This window comes from Lissotriton helveticus, chromosome 3_1 (assembly GCF_964261635.1).
Source record: "Lissotriton helveticus chromosome 3_1, aLisHel1.1, whole genome shotgun sequence".
NCBI classification, from domain to species: Eukaryota; Metazoa; Chordata; class Amphibia; order Caudata; family Salamandridae; genus Lissotriton; species Lissotriton helveticus.
In genome coordinates this window covers 2,110,178,109-2,110,192,864 of record NC_136061.1, presented here as the reverse complement: position 1 = coordinate 2,110,192,864, position 14,756 = coordinate 2,110,178,109, and the positions used below count along the sequence as shown (strand labels likewise).

General features: G+C 46.2%; 1 protein-coding gene across 16 annotated transcripts in view; it reads right to left on the bottom strand.

The window, feature by feature from the left end:
- Positions 1 to 14,756, bottom strand: part of PPIP5K1 (diphosphoinositol pentakisphosphate kinase 1) — a 1,366,868-nt gene that overhangs the window by 1,243,009 nt on the left and 109,103 nt on the right. The window contains exon 1 of one of the 16 annotated variants that reach the window (XM_078683304.1): positions 8,136 to 8,256. The exons of the other annotated variants lie outside the window; for them this stretch is intronic. The gene's annotated coding sequence lies outside the window, so the exon portion shown is untranslated. Of the gene's footprint in view, positions 1 to 8,135; positions 8,257 to 14,756 lie in introns of those variants that run through there. 16 annotated transcript variants of the gene reach the window in all.

Here is a 14,756-nt window from a genome sequence, read left to right as displayed (position 1 = left end):
AGACCGTGTCAAAAGCGACTGACAAATAGAGTATTAACCAGCACTCCTGGAGTGCCAGCATCCACTGAAAGTCTAATACAGTTAAATACTGCCACCAATACGATTTTCGTACGACAGAAGGCTCTAAAGCTAGTTTTAGAGGGGTCTAGTATACTTTGTTTCTCCAAGTAAAACATAAGCTGTTAGTTTACAAGACCCTCAAGATTCTTGCCCAAGAGTGAGAGGAGCGAAATGGGTGTGTTGTTGGCAAGGTCCTTGGGATCTGCATTGACTTTCTTCAGAATAGGTGAGACGTGAGCAGATTTCCAAGCCAGCTGCAGTTTTGCAGAGTCTAATGAAAGAATAAAAAGAGACATGATGGAAGGCGTAAGTAAGGCCACCAGGCTGGCAACAGTCTGAGGAGGACAAGGGTCGAAGAGAGTGCCGGATTTCGCTTTTTCTAGCATCTCCGGCATTTGTTCATGGGAGATAGTTGCAAACCTCTCCAGTGATGCGTGCGGATTAGTAGGTGGCAAAATATAGGTGGAAAAATTTTGTACAAAAGTTCTGAAAGATGTTACTAATTTTCCCCTCAAAGCGATCAGCAAGAGAGTTACACAGTCCTTGTAAAGCTGGAATAGTAGATGTACAAGCATGTGGCTTGGTTAATTCATTAAAAACCTTAAATAGTTATTTGGCAAAATTGCTGGCTTGATCAACCTTTTCAATAAAGTGGGATCTATGCACCTCTCAGATTTTCCTAAGGTAAATAGAGAGCGATAGTTTATATGCTTTTTTTGTCTGAAAGGGATTTGGTAACCACCATCTCCTTTCTAATCTTCTACTGTTTGTTTTCTCAATCCTCAGTTCCACCAAATGCCAGGGGGCATGGTGTCTGATGGAACTGGATGTGGCTTGTTTGAGAGGGACAACTGTATCAACGGCTTCGATAAGGGAGTATGGTAGTACAATAGAGTAATTTTTATATATTTGCTGTGCGTTTTTTTGGCCAGTTGAAATGCTGCAACAAAGGAGACAGGGTGACTTGTTTCCAGTGTTTCAGAGTTCTTCCACAAACTCTCTTAAGCTCGCCGAGCCCTGCCGCCCTCCTAAAATAAAAACTGATACAACAGTGATCAGACTAGGGGCTGGGAAGGATCTGTCTCTAAAAACAGAGAATTAGTAAACACTAGTTCTAAAGTATTGTCAGCTGTATGTGTGGGGCCAGAACCTTCTGCTGTAACTCTAACATTCCAAGATTGGCAAATAGTTGAGTAATCTCTGTATTAGAGGTATCTTCTCTGTGGTAGTTAAAGTTACCCACTAAGAGGAAGTTGTTCACTGTGCGCATGTGGCGCTAGACGTTCCACCAACATTTGGCTGAAGTCTTTCTTGATTCCTGGAGGGTGATAAACTAAAGCACCCTTCCAGAAATCAACGGCAGCAATCTCCATTTTAAAAACACACATCTCCACCCAGTCCAAGAGAAAGATGTCAATAAGAGCGACCTTCAGAGAGTTCAGGAAGATGATGGCCACACCACCTTGTACCCTGGATTCCCTGTCCTGTCTCAATATTTTATATTTTTCAAGAAACGCCTCCGAAATACAAGGAAGGGACAAAGGGTGAAGCCAGGTTTCTGTAATAAAACTCTTCTGGTGAGAGGGAAGATAAAAGATCCCAAAGTTCAGATGTGTGTTTGGGAATGGACCTAGCATTGCAGTATAAAGGCCTTCCTAGGATGGCTTGGAAGTACCGGAGCAGGTTCTCTAGGGTTTAAAAGAGCGATCTTTTCAAGTTAAGACTAAAAAATAGCATTAGACCCTACCCCTCCAATTGCCCCCCTATATGCACGCTTGTTGAACAGGAGAAACCACAATATATGAAAGAGACTGGGCCCTCCAGAGACAGCAGGAAATGGACAACACAATTTGTAGCCCTGACCCTACAGTGAGCTGACATGAAACTGAGTTTGTACAATTACTCTATGAAATAGCGCAGTCTGGGACCATAACTGACCTCAATGGGAGAAGACGCAGGTGTTTTGACATATGGGCATCGTCTGGGCGTGGAAGTGTGCTGATGAGCACGCCTTTGGCGTACCTAGTTCATGCGTTCGCATCGCTTTTAAATAAGAGGCAGACTCCTAAATCACCAGGAGAACACTAGACAGTTAACCGCCCTAAGATGGCGGTTGTGGCTGTCTAATCAAAAAGTGAAGCAATGTGGCTTCAAGCTCTATCTGCACAAACGGCATGGACCGGGGCGGACCAGAGAGCAAAGCGGTTTCATTAGAGCTCGCCCGCAAGAAAAGCTCAAAAATCCTAGTAATAAGCAATAGCACCTACCCCTGATGAAAGTGTCCGCAATGCCAAGCTGTACAAACTGAACAAATAGTCACAGAGATGCAAGGCGTATGGCAGACTGTTCGAAGTGAGCAAGTAATCACCATGAATAAAGCGCGGAGTAAAAGAAACTGAACAATCAAGGAACAATTAAAATAACACTTTAAAAGTACAAATAAAATAAAGTGCAGTTTGCAACTAATCAGTAGAGTCTTGCCTGAATCAGGTGTGAGCTGTAATCTGCATCTGCCACCCAGAAGAGAATGCCACTCAGAAGCTTCTTCTCCTGCCATGACCCTCAGAGTGATATGCAGCCTGCTGCTGCAGGGCTCTTCAAAAGACTGCCATGTACACCATGGAGGCTCCTGTTGCTGGTGGGATCCTGCTGCAGCGGTACGACCAAACGTCACCTAAATCTGCTACTACGAACATGGTGAAGGACTGTACAGTTCTTGGCCTGTGAGACTGAGTACTAAGACTAGATTAAATGGGGCGAGCTTCACTCACTGATCTACCGCAACTACTGAACCTGAGGGGTGGTGCCCAGAGGCAGGGGGATCCAAGAGGGGAAGTTCTAGTCGACAGAAGCCCCCAGAGCAAAACTACTTGTACAGGTGAACCGGGTATTTATGCATTATTGATTGTGTGGTGGAATTCTCTGTTGTCTGTGTAATAAAGTATTTGTCTTTTCTACTATAAGAAATACATTGATCTTATTGCTCTGCTGTGGCTGGTATTGAGTCTTGAGCCTGTGTAATCCCTACAGTAACCTCCCTGAGAAGCCTGTGATTGCTCGCCCTTGATACTACAGAGAGTCAAGTGGCCAAGTGTGCAGAGCCAGTAGGCCATACCGGAGGACAGCATAGGTAAAAGGCATCAACCGCCACTCTATTAGAAATGTTATCAATGGCCCATGCTGCTGGACTTGCCCGTCATATTTAGGGTTCACCTGAGTGAGTATGAGCTAGCGCATGCTATCTCACCTGCGAGACTCTTTGTGTTTAGTAAACAGCTTGGAACCTGCCCATTGCTTACCATTAGTTGGCATCATTGTCCCTCTTCTTTGCCACCTTCCAATTAACCAGCGCTTTCAATGTGTCACTTCCTTTCCTTTTCAGGAGCACAGACCGAGCACAGATTAATTATGGTTTATTATTGTTCCTCTACTGACCATCAGCTGCTCGTGCTGTGACTCAGTCAATGATTCTTTGGTTAATTTTTCTGGTTTACCACCAGATGGCAACGAGGTGCTGTGTCTTCAGACAGATAACCAACACACTTGTCAAACCATTTTGAAATGAGAAAGGTCAGGTAGGAGAAAGTGAGTTGATTTTCAGGCAAACCGTGCAAATACTGACTGCTTACTCAGAAGCCTTAGTTCTTAGGGAGGGATCAATGGGCGTCTGCAACAACTGAAAGACTGCATGAACCATGGCTGGCCACGCTGCTAACAAAAACAGAGGGGGTGCCCAGCTATAATATTTTAACTGCAGCTATAACTACTGGCTAGAGCTATGATGCGGTCAACGCTGGCCAAGTCATATCATGTATTTTTTTTACTTTCTCCCCACCACGTCCCTGTTTCTTCTTCACTAAGTCCCTGTTACTTCTTCCACCCGCCCATCCCATCCCATCCCTGTTCATTCTTCCCTGCCCACCATCCATCTCTATTTTTCTCCCAACAAACAGAAGGGAAAAAAGCACTATGAATCGGCTAGCACTGTCCGCTTCACAGAGCATTTTAATCATCCATTATCCACCCCCACATGCCCCCTCCAATTACCGATCCTCACCAGATTGGCAAAGCCAATCGCTCGCCTATAGGTGAGACCTTTTGAGTTTGCCAATGCTTTTTGCTGTATGCCATAATTATCGCTCGCCTATGTTTGAAACATACAAAAGTGACAAAAAATATTTTTATTTTAAAAAGTCAGTCTTAAATATTTGCTAATTTTTAATCCATGTCTATTGATGAGCCAAATCCTTTTTTCGTATTTTCTCCACAGCTTTGCTTTTTACAGTAGCCAAGTTAAAGATACGTTTTTGCAAATTTGTGCAGTGATTTTCCTGAACTTTGAGACTAAAGCATTTTTTAGTCTTCGTTGGATAACTACTTTTGGGGAAAGCATTCGAAATTGCTAATACGGTTATCAAAAAAGCATGTACCTGAACTCTCATATTCCACCTGGCGCTCTGCAAATACCCAGCCAAGGCTCACTGCTTATTCGGTTATTGGTGGTGCCTGCTCTGTATCTCATGCTATCCTGAGGGGATCACATCCTAAAAAAATGTGTATCTTTGTTTTAGTGGCCATAACTGTCCCTTCTCAGTTCTCAATGTAAGTTATGTTTATTAAAAATCATGACTATGCACGTTGGGATTGATGATAGCAAAACGTAATATTGCACAGAAGTGGGGGAAAACAGGCACCTAGTGTCTATTTGGAAGAGGGATATGGACTGGTGTATGTTCCGTGAAAAGACAGTATACATAGCCAGAGGATGTTCGAAAAAGTGGATTCGACTTTGGCAGGACTGGAATGAATACAGAGGGACCATCTGTACTCCGCCCATAATACCAGTTCATAATGATCAAATGTAGACAGGAGGATAAAATCGGAGCTTAAACCTAACGTGCATGTTCATATGGACTTTACGAACTTGTGGGGGTAAGAGACTGTAAAGTGATTTGTACTGTGATCTGCCTTGTGACGTTGATTCAATCTGTTAATTAAAAAAAAATCACACAAAAAAAAATCATGACTGTTTTCCTTAGCACGAGCTACAAAAATGTGCGACACCTGCTGGTCACAGCTTTGAAACATTTTACACTAACCTTAGGGAGTTATCTGCCTACTGCTGAATACTACTTGTAAACATTCAGGTCATATGTTTGCATAATGGTCATATAGCAATGTAGATTAAAGTGTTTGCATCAAAGATCCTTGTGTAACCTATGTTTCTCAAGATCTACAGAGAGCCATGAACTATTGCTCACTGCACCACTATCCGCTAAATTTACTGGACTGATAATCTTGCCTTCTCCTGTCCTGACCTCCACCACCCTCAACACTGGTGAATTTGCATTTGGAATTTGTCCAGTTAATAGGGTTAATGGTGCAGAGTCCTGCCAAAACGGTTGAGCACCCGAGCTCTATGGAAGAGGCCGGACACATGTTTTATGGCACTGAATATGTGTAAATGCCACTCTATTTATTTGTATGCCACAGCGCTGTGGAAGCTGTGAATTAGAATTACAGATATTGAGGCAGAACATACCTCATCAATCAATCATCCTACAAGAAATTTCCCATCAAAATATTTCATGGGGAGAGTAGCATGTAGACAGAAACCATCCAGGAAAGCCTGGCTAATCCCAAGCCAGTCTGCGGGTCCAAATTTCAACATGGTTTTAGGTGGAGGTTCTTTGCCTTTGACCGAGCATTATCCTGTATAAATGTCCTTGTGGCTTTCCGAAATATGAGAATCACATAAACTAGTTGCAACCCATAAGTGCTGGGAAACATTCATGTGGCTCTTCTCTTAGGTCTAATGATTGTCTCAGGTGACGGAACAGACTTCACCATGAATTTACAAATACACCTGGCTAAAATTAGACACAATGTTTTACAAATCCCACTGAGTGATGCTAACCTAGTTCTAAAGTGGAAGAGTGAAATCGTTGAGTTTGGTCATCTTAGAATACTCAACGTGGGTAGGGTTAGCCTTTGGAGACTTTACCTTCTTAGTTAGGGCGTCCCCACCCACTAACTTGTGCAAGACATAAATGGGGCATCTCCAGGCACCCACCTCACAAAACTCCAGGCCCCATGGAAGATAGGAAGAGGATTGACCCTGCTCCCTGAGACCTGAGAAGAGCCTCAAAAAAGTGGACCTGCTCTCTTTCTCGTACCCCAGGACAAAGAAGTGGACTCAAAGGCTGACCTCCTGTTAAAGCTACAGGGAAACAACAAGCTAGAAGAGGCTGTTTTCTACAGCTGCCCAGATGACCAGTGGCAACTGGACCTGGAATGGACCCTCCTGTGAGCTGCTGCCTACCACCATTTTGAGTTTCCAAGCACCTCCCCTGAGGCCTTGAAGGACTTTAGAAGTGTACTCCTGCAGTGGATTGGGACTTGAAGGACTAAAGTCTTTAACCAGGACAAATCTTTATAGTGTATCCAACCCACGTTTCCTTGCGGTCAGCATCAACTTGCACCTAGGTCCTGTTCTACTGCAACCATTGACTATCTATCATTGGCATGATGTGTTTATAGGCGCAATTTGGCACGCTGTGTTTATAGGCGCAATTTCTACTTAAAACTTTTTTAAAAGCATATCTTTGGGACTCCTTATTGGATTTTTGTTTATTATATTTTACTCTATTTTACTAATTTGTTTTGAGCGTTTTATTGTTTTGCATATAGACTTTATTATTGTTTTAGTACTGCATAAGTACTTTACACACTGTGTCTATGTTAACCCGGTCTGCACTCTGCTATAGCTACAAGGGGTTAAGCTCAGTTTTATTTAGTGACTTTAGTGGTTCACTCTGACAAGGATTGTGATAATCACTTGGCTTATAACCCATTTCTCAACTAGCAACCCAATTTCTTACATTGACCACATAGGAAACATAATGTATAAAAAAAGATCAGCCTCGGTTTATAAAAAAAAAAAACAGAGGCTAGTAATCCGTGGCTGACAAATAGTATGAAATATTCCGCAGGATACTTATCCCATTGGGGGACAGACTCTATAATGTACCATATAAGTCCAGTGAAAAAGTGTTGACTACACCCTAATGGAAATGTCTCCTGGTCTTCATCAGACACAGGGAAGTAATAAGGCTGGGCACAAAGTAATGGAACAACCCAAAGCATGGCATTTAGTCCAACTAACTAAAGAGTGTCAAAGTGGTTGGCGTGATTTGCTCCAAGCAGCAGCATTATGTGCATAATAATATTAAAACTCATCACCATTGAAGTGGCTCACAGGTTCAGTAGCGAGCAGGGCAACAGCCTCCATCTATTTGCTGGTGAAGTGCTAAGGGAAAGGGAGAACACAACTGGCGATGTACTCCCTGCTCCTGCCACAGCATAATTATGCTCTTCGAAGCCAGAGGTAGCTGGGGAAGTACACGGGTTCCAAAGGGCAGGCCGCGAAGAACAGCTTCTATACCTGGCTGCTCACAACATGTCTGTCCGAAAGTATGGGGTGAACTATGTGTTGGTAATGCTTGGAATAAGGGCTGCGTGTGACAGTGGTGATCTTTGCTCTCATTCCTGTATATATTAATTAGCGTCAACCCTCCTCATTAATGATTTGCACAGTAAATGTTCTATCTTGCACTCCACCAACATTACTTATTTAAACCTGAAACGAAATGTTATTTTATGTAACAATAACCAGGGCACACACAGAAAAAAACTGCCAACGAAAAGAGCAGTTGTTAAAAAAATTACGAAACTAAAATAAAACAGATCGGCGAAGAAGTGCACGGAAAGGTAACCCGAAGGTCGGTCGTTGTTCCAGGAAATGTGAGCCAAGACAAGGCTCTCGGCATTTGTTTACACGGCAAGCTTCGGGAGAGACGTGCGGGCTCTGCTTTTAGAAAGGCTATTTACACGCCTGTGGATAAGAAAGTCCCGGCGACACCAGCACAATTTTATTTTAATCTATTCGCATTTTGTACCAGAATAAAACGCGATTCGTGCATAGCCCAGTTATGGTCTTCTTTTACAGTTCCTGACCTTTGTTTAATGCAACATGGTTTTGGACTGAAAGAGAACAAAAGGAGAAAAACACTAACCTTTTTGCACACGAATCATCTTGAAGCCAGATAAAAGTTCCCCGAAGACGGCATGGGGCACTGAGGCAGTACGCTTGCACACACTGCTTAATACCAAAGCAAGGAGTAGCCCCAGAGGTCAGGCAGGCAGACCCTCCTCCCCCCGCGCTTCGCAGCCCCTCCCTCAGGCCCACCCTCCCAAAGATTGCTGACTCCGTTCTTGAGGAAGGCATGCAGCCCCTCCAAACACAGGCCAGTGCCCAGGCGCCAGCAAGGGGGAAGTGTTGATACAGAACGGGGAGTGTCTGAAGGGCAGCCATTCTGGTGAATCATCTCTCAGGGCAAGCAGGGACTCCGCAAACAGCTGGGCGCATCTTCCCGCCGCGCTTCTACGTAGCTTAGGGTTGCAGAAGAATGCTCGAGACTGCAGGCAGTAGGCGTGGGGTCACATTAACTAAAATTAGGGCAACGATACATGAAGCAAGGCAGTGCTTAATTTGTAAAGTGGCAGGGCTCTCGGCAGGAGGTTTCTGAAGCTTGCAGCACACATTGACTATTCCAGGCCCCCACAACTAAAAGATTAGCTTGGGTGACAGGTAATAGCCATTTTTAATGTTTATTGAATTAATAATGGACTGTTGTGGTAATCTCTAAATTAGCTCGACAGTGCCACCTCTTGGCAGACTGTCGCAGGCGCTGGTGTTGACAATTAAGTGCCCGAGCCGAGCACCGGAAACCACTGCCACAAATTAAGCCCGGGAGTCAGGTATCCGTCCTACAACGAGGTCAAGTCAAGTCAAGTAATTTGTATAGCGCGCTACATACCCAGAGGGTCTCAAGGCGCTTGAGGAGGGAGGGGAATTACTTGTCGAATATCCAGGTTTTAAGTTGCTTTCTGAATGCTAGGTGGTTTTGAGTGAGGCGGAGGTGAATGGGGAGTGAATTCCAGGTTTTAGCCGCCAAGTAGGAGAAGGATCTTCCTCCCATGATGGTTTTGTTGATGCGTGGAACAGCAGCAAGGGCTTGGTTGGAAGAGCGTAGCTGGCGGGAGGGGGTGTAGAAGGAAACTCGCGTGTTGAGGCATTCGGGTCCAAGTTCGTAAAGTGCTTTGTGTGCGTGGGTGAGGAGGCGGAATGTTATCCTCTTATTGACAGGGAGCCAATGGAGGTCTTTCAGGTGATTAGAAATGTGATCTTTACGCAGGATGTCTAGTAGGAGTCTGGCTGATGCGTTCTGGATGCGTTGGAGTTTTTTTGAAGTTTTGCGGTGGTACCGGCGTATAGGGTGTTTCCGTAGTCCAGGCGTAACCAGTGCGTGGGTGACCGTTTTTCTAGTTTCGGTGGGGATCCAGCGAAATGTTTTTTTGAGCATGTGAAGAATGTTGAAGCAAGATGATGAAACGGCGTTGACTTGTCTGGTCATCGAGAGTGAGGAGTCCAGGATGACGCCCAGGTTCCGTGCGTGGTCCGTCGGGATGGGTGCTTTTCCAAGGGCCACTGGCCACCAAGAGTCGTCCCATGCGGAGGGGGAGGTACCTAAGATAAGGACTTCTGTTTTGTCTGAATTCAGTTTCAGACGGCTGAGCTTCATCCACTCTGCTACTTCTTTCATTCCTTGATGTAGGTTGGTTTTGGCGGTGTTGGGGTCATTGGTGAGTGAGAGGATCAGTTGAGTTTCGTCAGCGTAGGAGATGATGTTGAGGTTGTGTTGGCGTGCGATGGTCGCGAGGGGGCTCATGTATACGTTGAAGAGGGTGGGGCTGAGTGAGGATCCTTGTGGCACGCCACAGATGACTTCAGAGGCCTCTGACTTGAACGGTGGGAGGCGGACTCTCTGAGTTCTTCCGGCAAGGAACGAGGTGATCCATTCCAGTGCTTTTCCTTGGATTCCGATGTTTCTAAGGCGATGTAACAGGGTACTATGACAGACTGTGTCGAAGGCTGCGGAGAGGTCGAGGAGGATGAGGGCGACTGTGTCTCCATTGTCCAGTAGAGTTCGAATGTCGTCTGTTGCTGCGATGAGTGCGGTCTCAGTGCTGTGTTTGGCTCGGAAGCCGGACTGTGAGGAGTCGAGGGAATTGTTGGTTTCGAGGAAGGCGGCGAGCTGGTTGTTGATTGCTTTCTCGATGACTTTGGCCGGGAATGGAAGGAGCGAGATGGGGCGGTAGTTTTTGAGTTCGGTGGGGTCAGCTGTGTTTTTTTTTAGAAGGGCGCTGAGTTCGGCGTGTTTCCAGCTTTCCGGGAAGGTGGCGGAGTTGAGGGAGCAGTTGATGACGTCTCGGAGGTCTGGTGCTATGATGGAGTCTGCTTTGCTGAAGATGTGGTGAGGGCATGGGTCTGTGGGGGATCCTGAGTGGATGGAGTTCCTCAGGCGGATGGTGTCCTCAGTGGAGATTGGGTTCCAGTCATTAAGGATGTTTAAGGGGGGTGAAGGTTCGGCAGAAGGTTGGGTGGGTTGGTCTTCGGGTTGGTTGTTGAAGCTGTTGTGGATGTCTGCGATTTTGTCGTGGAAGGATGAAGCTAAGGAGTCGCAAAGGGTTTGAGAGGGAGTGATGTCGTTGGAGTTGGCAGTGGGGTTGGTAAACTCTTTGACGATGTTGAATAATTCCTTGCTGTTGTGGGCGTTGTTGTCTAGTCTGTCTTTGAATGCGGCTTTCTTGGCTGTCCGGATCAGTTGGTGGTGTATGCGGGTGGCGTTTTTGAAGGCGTCCCTGGTGCTGGTGTTTGGGTCTTTTTTCCAGGCCTTATCGAGGGAGTGACAGAGTTTCTTGGATTTCTTAAGCTCATCGTTGAACCAGGGGGCGTTTTTGCTGCCTAGTTTGATTTGACGTTTTTTCAAGGGTGCTAGGTTGTCGGCGCTGTGAGTTAGCCATTGTGTGAGGTTGATGGCTGCTTGGTTAGGGTTCGACGAATAGGCTGGGGGGTTTTGAAGAAGCGATGTGGAGATCTGATCGATGGTGATTTTGTTCCAGTTTCTTCGCAGAGTGGGTTGAGGGTGGTTGTGGATTGTGGTCTTTTTGTAGGTGAAGTGAACGCAGCTGTGGTCCGTCCAATGGAGTGCTGTGGTGAGACTGAAGGAGATGTGCTTGCTGGAGGTGAAGATAGGGTCGAGTGTGTGTCCTGCGCAGTGGGTGGGGGTGTTAACTAGTTGTTTGAGTCCGAGGTTGGCGAGATTGTCCAGAAGAGTGGTGGTGTTGCTGTCGTTGTTCTTTTCCAGGTGAAAATGGAGGTCTCCCAGTAGAATGTAGTCCTCGGAGGGGAGGGCGTGAGGGGTGATGAAGTCAGTGATGTCTTCACAGAATTGTGCACGGGGTCCTGGTGGTCTGTAGAGGAGTGTGCCTCTGAGTGTCGTCTTGGGGTCGGTGTGGATCTGGAAGTGAAGGTGTTCGGCGCTAGCGAGGTTGACGTCTGAGCTGGTTGAGATGCGGATGGAATTTTTATGGACGATGGCGATGCCTCCTCCCGTTTGCTTTGTGCGGTCCTTTCGGATGATCTTGTAGTCTTCCGGGATGGCTATGGTGATGTCTGGGCTTGCCAAGGAGAGCCAGCGCACATCTGCTTTTGAATAGGTTGCACTGGCTGCCGATTTCGAAAAGAATTAGATTTAAAATTCTTACGCTGGCCTTCAAAGCCCTTCATTCCATCGGTCCTAATTATATTAGGAAGCGGATTGCTTTCTATGTGCCACGGAGGGTGCTACGATCTGCCGATCTGGCTAAATTGGAGGTGCCTCCGGCTAAGCGTGTTCGGATGGGAGAACGAGCCTTTCAATTTGTGGCAGCCCGATGTTGGAATGAGCTCCCTCTCCCTCTACGCAAAGCTACGAACCTCCTGGCGTTTAGGAAAGAGTTGAAGACTCTCCTCTTTTCTGTGTAACTCTTTTGACAACTGTGCTGCTCCTCTATGTGTTTGTAGATCTTAGGCCTCTTTGCAAAAGCGCCGGGACGCCCCCTTGGGCAGCCGTGCGCTCAATAAATATGGCCTTAACATAACATAACAGGAGGCGTTCATCCAAGTTTCTGTTAGGAAGGCGACGTCCGGAGAAATGGTGTCTAGTAGATTCCAAAGGTCGATGGCGTGTTTGTGGACCGAGCGGGTGTTGAGCAGGATGCATTTTAGGTGGTTGGTGTCAGATCTCTGTTTGGTGTTTGTGGATGTGGAGTTGGTCTTGGTGCCGTCATACTTGCAGGAGTTGCAAGTGAAGGGTCCATGGGTGTGTCCAGGTGCGGCTTGGGCGCAGTTGGGGAGTCGGCCGGGGTTTAGTGCTAAGAGGGTGGAGGAGTCGTATGTAATGCGGGAGGGGTGGGTGGTACGGGAACCAGGGGGTCTGGCGCTGGGCGCGGTCCAGGCGCGGACGGGCGTAGACGGGCTTACCTTTGGCGCACCTTCGGCGCACCTTCGGCGCGGCCGCAGCGCGTGGACGCTGCGCGTTTAGACATCTGTCATATATGGATAGTGGAGGGGGCTGAGCGTGGGAGGGTCAGCTGGGAGGCGGTAGCGGGGAGGGTAGGCGGGCCAGGGGAATACACAATAAACAAAATGGAGAGTGGAGAGTTAAACGGGGGCACAGTTCAATAGTCACAAGGCACTATTGAATACAATTAATGCACACAGTTAAGCCAGCACGCAATGCAAAATATGAGAATGGCAGCAGCTGCAAGCAAAACAAAGTCGCGCTAATATTCACAGCAGCAGGCGAGGCTCGGCGCTATATAATGGTCAAAGCGCTAGTTTCAAGCCTACGATACCGGACTCTGCACACCAGTGAGGGGCTTCACACGAAGATCACGATCGAGTCAGAGGCCAGGGAGCGTGGGGGGAGCGGCCGCTTAGGATGAAATCCTGACGGTCACCCTGTTTCAGTCCGCAAGGTCAGTAATGCCGTGCTTTATAGCTTTTGCAACCAACTATGTACCCCTAAAACACACGGCGAGCTACTTAGGAAACATGATAAAACAGGCAACGACTAACTTCAGACAGCAGAAGGCCAAGCTAATCTTCCGCCCTGCAGACATAAGTCAACAATTAAGTATGAGGGAAGGCAGGTTCCTACATTAGTTTATAAAACGAACGACTGACTTCTATTAGAAAGATGCAGCCGCCTATCAATCCGTGACGTGCTCACACCGTTTGTAAGGCTGGTGACATTAAGGTGAATCTTTACATCTGCACCTGAGTCATAAAGTAATATACTTTACTCCCTTTATCAAAGTGTGTTCTGTTTTCGGAAGCACTGCTGGGAAAAGAGGGTTTTAGAAGATTTTACACCCTGGACCCCCTCAAAATCCTACTAATGAAAATTGAACATTTGATTATTGCAATAGTCCGCTGTCTCCAAATCACATGAACATTTTCCGATATATGGTAGCCATAATGGTGGTCAATGGGTAAAGAAACAAGGGGTGCGCCGTTATTTTCAACCCCAGCAACACGGTTCTGTATATGGTCAGAGCTGCTTATACCGGTTTCCCAAACATACATTAACTAGTTACTTAACTGTAACTCTAATTCCCCAGTGTTGGTATCTTGAATAGATTCATATGCTCCATCAGCAGCAGAGAATCCTCTGTAATCTTAAAGTAGCAATAAACACTGTTAAAATAGCCATAGGCCTAACAGTGCTTCTTTAGTAGCACCCCCGCCTTATCTGCAACAAAACAAACTCCACCTCATCTGAAACCCCACAAACTTCAGCTAATGAGGAGGAATTGAACTCTCTACTCCTCACAGAGGCCACCATAGCTCAGAATTCAAATTACATTTGTGTATGGGGTATGCAGAAAAGGTAGTGGGCCTTTGACTGGGGAGAAAAGAGGGTCACATGTGAACTATACAAAATACCAGTGTTGGAGAACTGAAGTTTCAGGTAAGTAGATTTTGTAGATTTACATTCTTTCAAAGCAACAGGCAGTATTAGAAATAATAAGCAGAAGCAGTCTTACCTTCCATGAAACGCTTGAGCTCACTCCTAAGTGGGCCAAGCATTAGTATTTACGAGTCAGCTGCTGTTCTCAAATCCAGACAGTAGTTCTTAGTGAATGTGTTCTTGTTTTGAAACATAGCTGCTTGTCATATGCCCAGGAGCGATAGTTCAGGTGAGAGAAGCAAGTAGTTGCTGACATGGTTGGGGTAGAATATGCAATCCCCTTACCTCCCAGGAGGGCACTTCACTTTTCATTGCAGAAAGTGATGCAGGTTGAGAACCAGCGGCAATGCCCTATGTGGAAGTTGGCCCCTGCCAGGACACCTTAAGGAGACAAAGTATTGGTTTGGAGTTCTTAATGTCCATAGTTCTGTCCAAGTAAATTCTGATGCTCCTACAAAATTTCAGAGAGTGCAGTGCTCACTCAGCCATTGCTTTGCATTTGGGAAAAAATAATAAAGTATCACAAGTTCATTGAGATGGAAGCCCAGTGGTACTTCAAGCATGAACCCCGCGCACAGGGCGACTTGTCTTTCAAGAAATGCAGAACACTTCTTTTATCTTGAAAGCTTGGTGACGCTCCCTCACTTTTCTTGCTGAAGGAAAAGCTAGGAGGAGTGATGTTTTTGTTGCAAGATATTTGAGATCTACCCTAGGATAGGTTCAGAGGGAGGAAGCATCAGTTGATTAAGTATTGTTTTCAGTTTCCATGGCACTGGA